Source organism: Pinus tabuliformis, chromosome 4_2 (assembly GCF_031772625.1).
Source record: "Pinus tabuliformis cultivar Carrire ecotype Pingquan chromosome 4_2, CPIR1, whole genome shotgun sequence".
NCBI classification, from domain to species: domain Eukaryota; kingdom Viridiplantae; phylum Streptophyta; class Pinopsida; order Pinales; family Pinaceae; genus Pinus; species Pinus tabuliformis.
Window position 1 is genome coordinate 105191386 of NC_142304.1, and position 14798 is coordinate 105206183.

Below are 14798 nucleotides of genomic sequence, written 5' to 3' on the forward strand. Positions count from 1 at the left end.
GAAAACTCATCCCTTCTGTATTGTTTTATACTTTTTCGGACTTAAGGGATTAAATGACGAAAAAGGATTTTTGGAGTTGACTTTATGTACCTTTTCAGACTCTCTAAAAATGAAAAGGACCGAGTTATCCTTGTCGTTAGACTCGTTAAATTCATTAAATAGCGACAAACTTGTCTTTAGACGAGAACGAGTTTCCCTATCGCTAGGCTCGTTAAAACATAGCGATGGGCTTGCCCGAAGGGCAGGTTATAGAACAAGCATATGTTATCCTCCTCAAGCTTGATAAAAATAAAGAGGTACTGGTCAGCAATGACTGGGGAAAAATTGGGAGAACCTCACAGCTTTAATGGTAGCAAGTCGCTCTTGAACATGACACTTTGTCCTCCGTATCACATCGGGTTGGGTTGTTTCATTCACCGGTCTCATCACCATGGTCCTCGCCACACCATCCACATTTGGGGTAATGCTACCGATCCATCACATCAGTGTCGTTATATGTTCAAGAGATGTTGTTCTGCAAAGAGTCAACCGTGTCCCATCCACTACCATACATTGTCCTTCATCCATTTCATGACCGCCACCCTGAATCATACATCACAGTTTGTTTTCACCTCATCACAATCACTAGCTCCGTTTCGTGTCACTGATGTGGGATTCATTAAGGCCCTCCTTTGACGGATCGCTCCTTGTCGACATCAGCTCATTATCCAAGGAGTTGATCTAGGAACAACCCCTTCAGTACTTTGAAGCTTGCATGCCTCAATGGCAAGTTTCTCACTTCCGGCGATAGGTATACATCAATGACCTTCGACCAGAAGATTTTGCATGGTGGTCGACGCCAAGTCCTTTATTCCCACCATGTGAATTGTACTGCCATACCTTGAGGGTCATCATCCTTATCGGTGATTCCTCTCGTGCTTGTTAACGGTTTACATCATTGACCAGTAATCAAGCGATGTCTTTCCATGTTCGACTTCAAAATATTCTCACATGGATCGACTTGTACATCGAGTGAAGATCGGAAGAGATTGAAGACCCCGGATCCAGTTTCATCCATCCGGGCTGCGATATATATTCAGGATATAAAGACATTTGACATGTACATCATTGCAGCAGATGATCATCCTTCCCAAAGGATGATAATTACAGCAGAGAATTATCAGTCTATCATCAGACGATCGTTTGTTCTATGTACCAAAATGTATTTATAAAGCTGAGCATGGGAATGCCCGCCTCAGCTAGATCATGAAAAAGTATGAAAGAATAATGTATTGTATTGTATCTTATTACAGGACACTTCTCAGCAGATTGAATGAACTTCGGATCATCCTAATAAAGCATTTCACCCGATAAACGACCTCATACTTTAGGGGGCATCTGTTATAGAAAATTTTGTGCCTTGCATGAATTGTCAATAATCCAAGGGATCCAAAGTCCCTAAACATGATGTTCCTACCCCTAGAGGAATAAGGTCAGCAAACCAACAGCTCTCAGATCAGTTCTCCACCTGAAAACACTCAAAAACAAGCAATCCTGAAATCAAAGTAGGTGCTCCACTAGGCTTCTGCGCTGAAACTCAACTCCTCCATGGTGTACCTGCATTGCAAAGCAAGTGGAACAAAGGCCACCTGCGCTGAGCGAGATGGGACAAGTGGCACACTGAGTCATTGCTCTGGAATCTTCCAAAAATGACACTTGGATCAGGGATTTCGCCTTGTGATGAGTCAGAGGCTCTGTTTCTCCAAGTGGAAGCAAAGTTCACCAAGTGGACTCAAGAACTGAAGATCAACTGAAGAGAGAGAGGACACAAGGCAGCTACACATCAGTTGCAAGCTGACTCATCCTTTCTCAATTCATCTATATATTGAGCTCTCTCCTATGAGCTCAGGGAGGGCTGGAATTTTGTGCAAAGTAATTATATGCTGTTGGTTTCACTATAGAGCTATTGGGTGATTGCTTGAAGGAGGTGAAGAGGAGAAATTCTTTCTGCTGGGAGGTGTTGCTGGATTGGAGCCTTCAATGGTTGTAACACTCTCAGAACCTTTACTTCTTCATTAATAAAAGCTATTGAGGTTCTTCTATATGCTCTTGTTTCAATGATATATTGTGATAATTGTATATTTTATTTACACTAATTCTTGAATCAGTTATGATTGCATGTTGCTTGTAGTTTCCTTCTTTGCTATTTTGCAGGATCTCATTGTAGCTAGGCTAGCAATAGAGCAAGGAGCTGGGAGCAAGCAGCCATAGAGAAGAGTTTGGATTCGACATTAAGCGCAAGGCAACGGTTAGTGCATTCTTTCATTCTCTTTTGCTTTCATAAAGAAGTAAACCTTCAGTAATTTCCTTTACAGTTGTTGCTGAGGTACTATCACCCTTAGAGTGGGATAGGGTCATCCGAATCGGATACTTTTCCCTACAACATGAGCCTAGAGACCCATTACAGTTGTGGAATAAACATAGGAACCTCATGAGTACTTTGGGCGTGATTGAGGCATTAGGATCTATTCATATAGCAATCAATCGGCAAGGGATAGAATATTTCTTTACCACTAAGGACCTTGCCATTGCAACTGCCAAATTATAATATCAGACTTCTAATCCGAACATCCAACTCAGGGAACCATTTAATTATGAGAAATTTAAGCCAACTGCTGATCACTTGGGTCTTTATGGTAACCTTATTTGAGATAAGGACCATCTTGGTTAGGCTGTAGGTTCCACAATCCAGTTATCTGGCACCCTGCACCTGGATACCAAGCCTTGTATGAAATTCCTGAGGGTCAGACAGGACATCTTTTTGAACAGCTAGCTAGACATCATGGTTGTAGACCACCTCATGAGATCCCATCTCTGGCCTCTTCTCTCATTGCCTTGCATGTCAACTACAATGTTTTCATGAGGGCATGAAAAAGGGTAAGTAGGGGGGTGTGTGGAGTACTAAAGAAGGTATGTTATAATCATTTATTTTGTCATCTTTTCTTTAAAACAGATAACCTCTTTACATCATGAACTAGGTAGATAATAAGAAATTATGACAAAATATATGGGATTTGTATGTAATGAAAAACAACTAATAATTGCCCTTTTCTTATGCAAGAAAAGGAGAAAACGGAAGATTTCCATCCTAAAGGAAAAGACATGACAATGTTAACTATTGTCCCTTTGACAGGGAACCACATGCAAACAAGGCGATCCAAATTCGAACGTATCAGCTAGGAAAGGGAAAAGGAGATATCAAATCGGTGCACGAGAACAAGAGGGTAACTGATAATTAACAGTCTGGTGAATCCCTCAGGATCCTTTGATCTTGAGGGATCACTATCTAAACGATTTTTGTATCATTGATATCTCCGCTCGGCTATTATAAGAAGGGGCAACATTGCTATCCCGGGGGATGACTTGTTGTTATTTTTATGTAATTTTCCTTTGTATTTGAAACTTTGATCATCGACTCTTGTTGAGGAGCGATCCACTGTAACTTTGTTTTGATGTTTTAATATAAATCTAGCTGCCATTCCATCTTTGATTTTGGAGTAATCTCAAGCGGTGTGTCCCTGGAGGCTAAGGGCCCAGCCCCGGTGGAACACTTGCTCCTGTACCACTATTTCTAATTTGTGTGTGGTTTTCATTATTAGCTCTATTCGGTAATCTGATGTGTTTTGCTATTTTACATCACGGTTCTGTTATATTTTGTTTATACTCAACTAAGTAATGTTTTTCTCTGTAACAAGAATGTTGTGTTGCTCATTCTGACTTTGTAATATATTGTTGTTCCTTTAACCATTGATATAACATTGTTGTTCCGTACAGAATGCTATTGTTGTTCAATTACTGAGTAACCGTGCTGTAACATTCCTAAGTTGGTATTACTGTATTTATCTATGGTTTACGCTTAATCATGATTGTTGTTCAACTGATGTTGCTGTTTCATTACGAATTACAATCGTCATTCTTTATAACTAAGATTTATACTTGTTGTATCAAAGTCTAATTATTGTTTCTTCTAAATATTAAGCGTTTCATGTGTGATATTTGTTCTAGTTCACTGTACATTTATATCTGACTCTAGTTGTTGTTCCATATTTCATCTCTGTTCATTGTTGTTCCATTTCCGTTGTTTTCCAATTTATCTTTAGAGAAAATATTGTTATCTAATTCTTGTAGGATACAGTTGCTACATTTATTTCTGTAGACTAAGGTTTTGTTGTTCAATCTTGCTCATAAGAATAGTTACTGTTCCATTTCCTGTTATTGGTATTATTACTGCTTTGGTGTGTAGAATGATCTGAGATTATAGTGAACATTGACATTTGTTGTCTAGTTCCCAGATTGATGATCTTTTCCTAGATTGTCTTTAATTACATCAATTTATAGAGGGATGAGTTAACATTACTGTACCCTTGACTGATAAATTGTTGAGTGCATGATTTGAGTTTTAAGGTTCTTTTTTGTAAGTAGATCATATTTCAAGCATCCATTTACTCTTGTATTTAGAGCACTATACTACTAGCATTACTCTGACAAATGACTGCTTCAAACTAAGTACAATCTTTGAGATAACAAATCATTCCTGGATTGATAAGTTAATGTAGGGAAAATAGAGGTGAAAAAGACCCTTTTTACTGCTCGATAGCATGTAGGAACCTTTGGCACAGTCAGCACAACTTTTCCGAGTATGTCTTTATTCTCTTGTCTTTTTCCTATTTTTCTGTCGATTTTATTCCCTTAGCTTGTGAGAGTTCTTTTTCCTGTTTTAATAAATGAAAACTGGCATTTTGATTTTTTTTAGCTTGTATAAGTGTTGTTTCAAGTTTTGAATTGCTTTTCCTAAGTGTCGCATGCATAACCTAGTTTTGCACTAGCACTCGTCATTACAGTGACTCTCCCCACAAGCTTCATCGTTCTTCTGTTTGAATTATTCCTGCATTTGTTTTTTTTTCATGCATGACTATTCACTCAGATATGCACCAAGTTCCAACCATCACACACACATTCATATCTACTCATTTATAAGTTGCCCTTGGGTAGATCTTGGCTACCTTGGCCCAAATATAACTCTTCCTGGCATGCACTATGCATTTTTGGATCTCAAGGCTCTGCCTTGGCTCCAATAATTGCATAGAGGCTGCTAGTGACTAGCTCCAACTACACACTACGCAGTTCCAGGAGCAAGTCCCAGATTCTTTCCCATTGGGATTGTGCAATGCACAGTCCCAACCAACATCAAAGCCAAACTAAACTATGCATTATGCAGTTCTAGTCATCAGAAAACCACACTAGATTGTGCATTGCGTAGTTCTAGTCATCATCACCTCTCACTAGTAGCTGGGACTGCGCAATGCATAGATCCAGCTGACAGTCCCTCACCTATGAAACACATAATTATGAAATATTTCTTAGTAGTTTCCCATTTTGTTGCATGATTTGTCTTAATGTGCTTTTGATTTCAAGCTAATATTTGCATGCCATGAGTGTTTGCTCTTTCTCTAGCTACAACAGTTGTTGAGTAGCTTCTCAGCAGTACAGGTAACATGGCTTCCAAGAGGGTTCGATCAAAGGATACTATAGAGAGAAACAATAGAGTTTTTTTGAACAGATGTCAATGAAATTTCTACTCTATGCAAACACAGAGTTTTTCATAGAGAAGGACACAAAGATTACATGGCAGGAAATTAAGGACATATTTGCAGGTAGCTTCAAGGAAGATCTAGAAGATCAATAAGTCTATGTCAACATCCACAAGTCATGATTGTATAAGGTTGCATGAATGTACCCCCTCGTTCCCATGTGTATACATCATTCACTATATTGTCTCACATACCAATCCTGAGATGATGACATTAAGCAATGCTAGTAGAAGACAACTTTCTACCTTCAGGATGGAAAACTATCATCAGATGTATCAATTGCCACAACCAGTGAACCACATGGATGCACTCTTATATACTCCCAACAACAATGTGAACACTAGAGGCATCATGAAGTGTTGGTTAAAAGATCTATCGAAGTTTAGGTCGACACCCAATCAAGTCTACAAGACTAAGTCACTCAAAAAGTCCTACCAACTCTTGATCATCTTTGCATGCCACTTGTACGGTCAAGAGAGCACGAATACCTTTTCACGAAATTGGGTGATTGTGTTTGATCATTTGGGAAATGAAGAGTGGTCATTCAACTAGTCGAATATGTTGGCTCTTCAGCTGAAAGTGCATGTGACTAATTCCTGGAATCAACCCAAGGACGAGCAAGCGAGATTCTATATGTTTGTTTACCTACTTGATGCAATTTATGCCCAACTTCAGTTTCCTGGAATGGGTTGGACATGGGAACCATTGGATTATGTTGTGAACATCTACTGTAAGTTTCTTTCCAAGTGCATTTATCGAGAAGTCATGGTGATGCCATTTGACCATTTCATCACCCCATTTTACAAGATGATCTTCGAATAGGATATAGCTTACATGTGCCAAGAAGAAATGCAGGCATTACTTAACATTGCATATTGGTATGCCTCACCCGGTGGCATCTTCATTAGCATGTTTGGTAGAGAGGAGCTTCCCTATGTTCTACCAGAGGTTTTCCACGGATAGGTTGGTCATGGAAGAAGTTTCATATCACATCTCCACAGGGTTATAGCACGACTACACAGGAGGAAGAAGGAACCATGGCCTACTCTTCCTTTGTGGATTGGATTATACGGTATCCAGAGCTTAAAGGATGCAGATGCCGAGGATGAGGACTTAAAGAAGTTTGATTTTTACACAAACGATTTCAATATTTATGATCCCCACTACATATGCAAGAACCACCGTGCGAAGGTGTATTATCCATGGATCCATGGGGCATGTAATTGGCCAAAGGAGGGCCCTTGGAGGTATTGTTACAAATCCTCTAATCTCAATGAACCAGTCAACATGGCTATAGAATGGAAAGTATCTCTATAGGGAGTAGCACCATGGGAAGTAGATACAACAACAACAATGAGTATTAAACTGGTGCAAGACAAAGGCAAGAGGAATATTTTCGAGAACCTTGAGGCTAATAAAAGCTACAAGTTCATAGAAGATACTCTTGTTGGGAAACTAGCTTTGGAAATAGAGGCAAAGAGAAAACATCACATAAGGAGAGTAGAACAGAGGAAGAGAGAGAAGTAAAGGTTGGAGGATGCAGAGAGGAAGTTTCAAGAAACATAGAAGAAGTTGAAAGAAGAGCAGGAACTCAAGAGGAGAGAGAGGGAAGAGAAGAAGAAACACAAATAGGAAGAAAGGCAAGCTGTAATCACAAAGAAAATTGTGCCAATACAAGTTGAGGATTCAGAGTAGCCAACATATGAAGAAGAGGGTGAGAAGGTGCAGGTTTTGGAACTTGATCAGTAGATTGAGCAGATGGTTGAAGAAATAGATATGGAGCTGGAAAAGAATCCATAGGACCAAGATACCGACCTCATGCTGAATACATCCGAGGTCACACCTCAGTCTTTGCCAACTACAGAATCAGAACCAGTCCTAAGCAAACAAGGAGAGGTTGTTCTCCTTGATGATGATCCAGTGATGGATGTATATAATCTGTCATTTTAAGAGTTACAACAAAGGATTGTACAAGCATGAAGAAAGTATCTCTCGGATGATCACGCATATCTTGCACATATAGAGGAAAGCGTGATTGTGTCAGATGTTAGAAGACATCTAGCTACCATGGTTGATGCTTCTAAGGCTTACACAGAAGCCAAGATTCCAACTGTCAAGTTCTTGTTAGTAGAGAATGATTGGATGGCAAAGGACTTGTAAGAGGCTAGGAAAAGAACAAAACAATTTGCAAGATCTGTTATGGAAGAGATGATAAAAGCGATACTTGTTGAAGTATCAACCGTTGAGACCACCATACGGAAACTCTACAATAGATTTTTCATCGTGCAAAAGGCAATTGTCCATCTATATGGTTTTCAGCAGTAGTGCATGAAGATTTTTGAAACTATCAAAGACATCCACACTATTATTACACATGTACATGAATGGACAATGAAGTACAAGGGAGCCTCACTTTACTTGCACAAGATAATGAAGTTGTGGGTAGAGCTAGACAAAGCACAAATTCATATGTTGATCTGGAACTATACGTAGCTCCCTCCACTCATTACCAACATTGAGCCTTCCTACGCATTTTTGGTCAAGATCTAGATGTCATAGTGAGGACACATAATATCCCTTCAACTGGATCCCTCACTCAAGCCATCAAGAAAAACCAAGTCTTGCTAGACGGCGATAGGTACATGGAGCAGTTGATGCGAGAGGCCACTAACGATGACTTGTAGTTGAGTGCAAAAAACATGAAGAAGCACATCGGTGGTCCAGCCACACTCAGGACAATGTTGTGCATGCCTCAATATGACTTGGACAAAGGTTCTTGAACCATATACCTGTAAACCATGGAAGCAAGAGGCTGTTTCCATAAAGCCATCACCAAACAGTACGGGGACACAATAGTGCAGTACCAAGCTTGGTGTTAGTTCGACACTGAATACCATCAAGAGGATATTGTTGAGCTAGTCTTTCCCCAAGCTTTCAAGAGAGGGTGTTTGTCTTGTTAGGCTGACTCAAGCTTATTTTGTCCCACATGGGTGTATGTGGAAATTGTATGATTATTTGTAAATATATTATAAGTGAAATTCCAAGTGTCATTAGTGGAATGTGAACAGACACTATTAATGTAAAGAGTTATTTGTAAAGGAGTTGAAGAGTCATGAGGCTAGTCAAAGAGTTAAAGGGGAATGTAAAGGGTCACCCAATCATTTGGTATATATAGAAAATCATAACTCATAGAACAGGATTTTGGGAGCCAAGATTTGGGCTAGGCATTAGTTAGAGAAGTATTGGAGAGTATTGTGATGAGCCTTGGCTTCTCCACAATGTAGAGAAAGTATATCTCTTTGGAGGAGAAGGCGGTGTTGACTGTAATGTTCCACTACTGGGGCTAGTTGTTGTCAATGGTGTATGTATGGATGGACTTTCACTTAATAATATAATTGAGCCCACGCGTTTTCATGCATATGTTGTTATTTTAGTTCAACTATTTTGGTTACTTTAGAAATTGATGTTATTTAACTTACACATTTGTGTATGAACTATTTTGTATGCAATTGTATGAGTCTTGTTTAAGACGTGTTATTGTATTAACCTGTCACTTTGGATTGTGGGTTATTTCGCCTCCATCCTGTGATTTCATTCCTCTCGTGTGTTCCTTTCAGGTTGCGTACTATTACAGGCTTCTAAGGAACACACTTCATTTTCCCCTTTGTGTGTTATAACCCCCATGTATCTCACTTGCATTGATGCAGGGTAACACACTTGCTTCCGACAAAGTTATCATACCTACCTTTGCGCACTACCACGGTCAAGGCACTACTTTTCTATCCACTGCTGGGACTCCTACTCCAAATAGTCTGAGGTCTAACTGGGACTTCTTACCAAGGAGATCACTTGACATGTTTGCAGGTCCAAACACCATCAACAGATATCTAATGAATCTTATATAAAAAAATTATGATCTATTAGTTGGAATTTCAAAACTAATAGAATTTTAAAATACTAAATTAATTATAATGTTAATTTTTAAATGTATAAATAAAATATTATCATGTCTACATATTATTGTTTTACAATAACAAATAGAATATAAATTTTTCTTTGAACAAGATTTTGGTAAAGATCATTTGATAAATATTTTTTAAACACTGAATATCAAGTACTTCTAAAAGTAAATGTCAAATTAATTTAGGTCATAATGATATTACAAACATTTCACATTATTAGTTAACAAAATTAATTTATTACAAATAATTATATAACATATTCCTTAGGTCACATGTTCAAACCCATAGGGGGTAGAGTATGTACATGCATGTAGAATTAAGGGTCAAATTCCTACTCAAAGTTACTCCCTTGTCCCATAAACAAAGGAGTCTCATACACCAATTTGGTTTTTGTTTAGCCGAGACCTTAAGAATATATTATTATTATTATTATTATCATCATCATATAGATTAAACTAATGGAGTCATAAATATTTTATATGATTAATTGTATCAAAAAATGATATATAATAATAACTAATTCTATAATACTGTAGTCTAACTAATAGATGTTTTTTCTCTTTTATGATAATTTTTTCCCAAATTTTGGTAAAAATATTTTAGAATCATAAGTTTGAGTTGTTTAACCTACTAAATTTGAATTCCCCAAGGGTTTATAGGTTGTTTAATCTAGTTATAGGTTCAAAACACATTTTTAGTAATAAGAAGTCACATTCTTACCCAAAAGTGACCCAAAATCCACAACCCCCCTACCCCCTCACCCACCCCCATAAGAGCTTCCACATTCAGAAAATTAATAGATAATAACTAATTCTATAATAGTGTATTCTAACTAATAGATGGTTTTTCTCTTTTACGATCTTTAATAATTGTAAGTTTGAGTTGTATCACCTATTAATTATGGATGCCCCAAGGTTTTCTAGGTTGTCAAATCTTGTTATAAATTCAAAACACATTTTTAGTAACTAGAAATCACATTCTTACCCAAAATCTCTACCCCCCAACCCCATAAGAGCTTCCACCTTGACATGGTTGGCCCTATTCAGTAGAGAATAAATTAGCATTTAGATAATCATGGAATAAACCTCCATCAATCCAACAAAGCAACGAAAATGTCAATGTTGACTTCAATGTTGCTTCGTCAAATGAAGGGAGGTTTTCTCCAATATTAGACTACTCCAAGAAATTATTCTTGAAATAAATAGGAGCTCATTTAGGTACTCATGCACTAAAGTTTTTTAATTATTATTTAGTCATAGAAAAATTTCTTAATTTATTTTACTATTTTTTTTATTCTTTGATTGTCTCCAAATTTTTAAGTCCTATTTGTATTTTGATTAAGTCAAAATTTTCTTGCAACACTTTCATCTCATCCAAACATAGTTTTACATCTAGGCCTTCAGGCCCAACAACAAGTGTTTCATCCTTTTGAACTTAAAAAAAGGTCTGCATTATTTAAGAATTATTTACAATAAACAAGTTGTGCAATAGGATTGTCCTTCAAAGTAGTCGATATGCCTTGGTTAGAGAAACAACCCTTATCATACTTTTCTTAGAGAATATTTAGGCATTATTATTTCTAAAGTTCATACTTTTCTACAGCATAGTCTAGTAATCCTATAGTTGTATCTTTCTCTTGAACTATTGTTGTAGTGTTTGTTCGACCTTTATTTGTCTTCTTTAGAGAAAATGTATACTGCTAAATAAGCTTCCACATGGAAAAAATTGATCTTAGAAATACTTATTGGCTCACTAAAGGGTAATATCAGGGACATCTACAGTTGGCCACCTTGATTTGAATACAAATCCATCCTTCTTCAAAACGTTTTTCTAAACATGTTCTACATAATCAGGGCATATGGGAGTGATTAAGATTGTTTGGACATCCATGAATCTCCATAGTGGTGAGCTCCAGTATTGCAGCAATGATGCTGCGAATCCTAGGACTCCCTACTTTACTTTTATCAACCTGATAGTTCGTAACAAACTTGGAAGTGACGGCTATATGCACAAGTACTAGCTCTTACTGCAGGCTGTCACTTGATCAGTTGGCACAAGTTCGCTAGGAGCTTAAGCCAACTTCTATGAGTTCTCAAAAGAAGCTTTTACCTATGATCAAAGAAAGCTAACTCAAAAGAGGCTATTCTACTTGGAGAAAGATAATGAAAACTGAAAGGAAACACAAACACTAGCAAACCCTAGTTTCACCCACTAACCTTACTTTTGCAAGAAAAGAGATGGAAACTACTGAAATGGATGCCATTGACTATTGAAAAGGTAAAATGCATGTATTCAAGCTACTTCTGAAGGAAAATGAGAAGAAATCATATTTTTGTACTTTTGAGCAATTTTATGTAGAATTATTATGCTTGTGTTCTAACTAGTTGTGACTATGCAGAGGTTTGGTGGCAAAGGGAGATGGAGTTGGTAGCTGCAGGAGGTGAGGAAGGTGTGGAGAGGTCCTAGGAAGTTCCTAATACCCTTCTGGAGAATTTCATTGCGATCAAACTTCGAAAAATCATTCGCATGAACTTCTATAGGAGGCTGCAGGGGATCTATATGATGTTCTACAGGAGGATCTACAAGAAGAGGCTGAAAGTGGCTTTTGGAGGTTGGAGGTGGAAAAAAGGTGGGAGAAGGGAACTGAAGGCTAGCTGGAGGATTTAAGGGGTCTAGGAGTTTGCTAATGAAGATTAGGAATGAATGAGATGGTTGGATTTGTTCAAAGGTCAAGAAATCAATTTTGCACAAAAACGCAGAAATTAGGGCAGTTTGGAGAAGTATGGCGAATGAGTGGGGGAATCTTTGGAGATGAACTAGAGCAGGTTGTGTGATGGAATAATGATAATTGGATGTGTTCTACAAGTGAGATGCACACTTACTTTTCAAAACTAACCCAAGTAAGAACTTAAAAAATAGAGTTTTACGTATGTTAACCTAATTCTGACCTAAAACTAGAAAAGTGTTGAACATAACTTTATGGACAGAAAATTATGCAAGAAATCCATGGGAAATGAACAAGAAAGGATCTAAGCATGTGAATCCAACTGATATCAACTTCTCCATCTCGAAATCTCACACTAGAAATTGCATTGGAAAGCAAAAACAATGTTTTTGGTGGTAGCAATAGTGCCTTGATCTCAAATCATGGTCCCACAGAGGGAGAAAGGAGATCAAGGCCTACTTGATAGAATTTTTGGATCTTTTTCTATTATTGCAGTAAACTATCTAATCAACCTAACGTAAGAAAAATTATTCTAACCATCAAAAGAAACCTAACTAATAAAGAAAGATTTAACCTACACAATAGAAATTATCTCATGGATGCAATAAAAAGCATATAAATACAGAAAGGAGGTGTTGGGAACTTGGGTTGGGCCCAAACCCAAGAGATGCAACCCTCTAGGAAGATCAGTGCTGGTTCAAAGTTGAATTCATCTTCTTTGATAAAAAAAATAATAGTTACAACACCACACTGTCTGCAAAAAGAGTTCAAAAATTAGCTTAGTACAAGGTTGCACTAAAATGCGAAAATAGACTATCATATGGCTAACCTACTGAGGCTTTAAGCCTTATTATTTATACAAGTGAGGACTCCTGACAGTCCTCCTAAACTTTAGGAACTTGGCTGCCTAAAACTACAGATAATAGCAACTTCACTAGACCTGCTTGGCTACCGCTTGGAATCATCATTTGTGGGCATTTGTACTCTGAGATGTTAATGGAGAACTTGAGGAAGGAGTCATTAATGAAAGATACACCTGTTGGGTCCCTATAATACTAGTGATTACCCCATTACTATTGTAGTTATACCCCTTATTAATATTGTTGTGCCCCTATTTCCCCCAGATTGCTATTACTGTGCCCCATAGAATCCCTCTATTGTTATTTTTGTGGCTTTATATTATTATTGTTAGGTCGGATGGATTATATTGTGACTCCTTAGACTCCTATATATAGAAAGAAGGCTTTGTCATTTGAATCATCCAAGAATTGTTCATTTATGTAATGTAAAGGAGGTTGGCCCCTCGAAGACGCTGAATTCTAAGGTGTTGATCTATCTTTTCTATCTTTTCTTGAGCTGGTTTCATAACATTTGGTATCAGAGCTTTGGATTCTAGGGTTTTGCTGCTCCAAATGGGTCATCATAGAATTTTCGCTATAACTTTTTTTCTGCAATGTTACAAAAGTTTCAAAAAATACCCATTTGATAAGAAATCACGCTGAACCTCGGGTCTAAATTTCAGAGATTTTCGCGCTATAGTTGCGGAGATATGATCTGAGGAAGTTGGTCTTTTTGCAGTCTCCTGAATTACATTCCAAACAGGTGACCTGGGGAAAATCATCATAACTTTATTTCTGAGAATCAGATTGAAATTTCGTAAGAAGTTGCAGAAAGAGGACGGACTGTAATTTTCTTTATATATCTTTTAGAGTCAAATGTTGAAACAATGACACGTGGCACTTCATACAAGTTTTCTCTACTGAACTAGTCTATAATCAGGTCACTTGCGGGAGATTTTGCATAAATCTTTCTTGGAAAATCAAATTTGGATCAGACTAGTGGCATTGGAAAGAGGACACAGAAGGCTACTACAAGTCACAATTTTAGAACTGGATGATTCGAAATTACAGAGATAAATCAGATTCAATATCAGGCTTCTACAAAGTGAAAAAAGGTGTGTAGTTTTTTTTTTCAATTTTTGTGTAATCTTGGTTTGAAGGAATTAAAAGTGCATAGTAAAGCATTATTATCGATAATTGATGCCCCGAGGAAAGAAAATGCAAACACCTAGTAAGCAACCTGAAAGCTCTAGCATGACTTATGAAGAAGAGGAAGAAATGCAACATGATATAGCAAAATTACGAGACCAAGTGCAACAAGTGTCACTTGCACAAAAGGAACAGAATCTAAGAAGGATGGTTTAAAGAAAGATGTAGAAGCTAAGATGGATGGTTTAAAGAAAGGCGTAGAAGCTAAGATGGATGATTTGAAGATAGATTTGAAGACAGACATGGAAGAATTGAAGAAGTTGCTACAAGAAAGGGTCACTAATGGTGAAAGGGTAGTAAAGGAAACTCATGATGAGAACAAAAGAAATGTTAATCATGATTCCATAGACTCTAATGTTGGATCGAAGACCCACCATATTCCAAAAATCGATATGAGGAAGTTTGATGGCAAGGATCCCGCAACATGGATATT

General features: G+C 37.5%; 1 pseudogene; it reads right to left on the reverse strand.

Moving 5' to 3' along the window:
* Nucleotides 1–11323: 11323 nt before the first annotated feature.
* Nucleotides 11324–14798, reverse strand: part of LOC149168504 (leucine--tRNA ligase, cytoplasmic-like) — a 119589-nt pseudogene continuing 116114 nt past the window's right edge.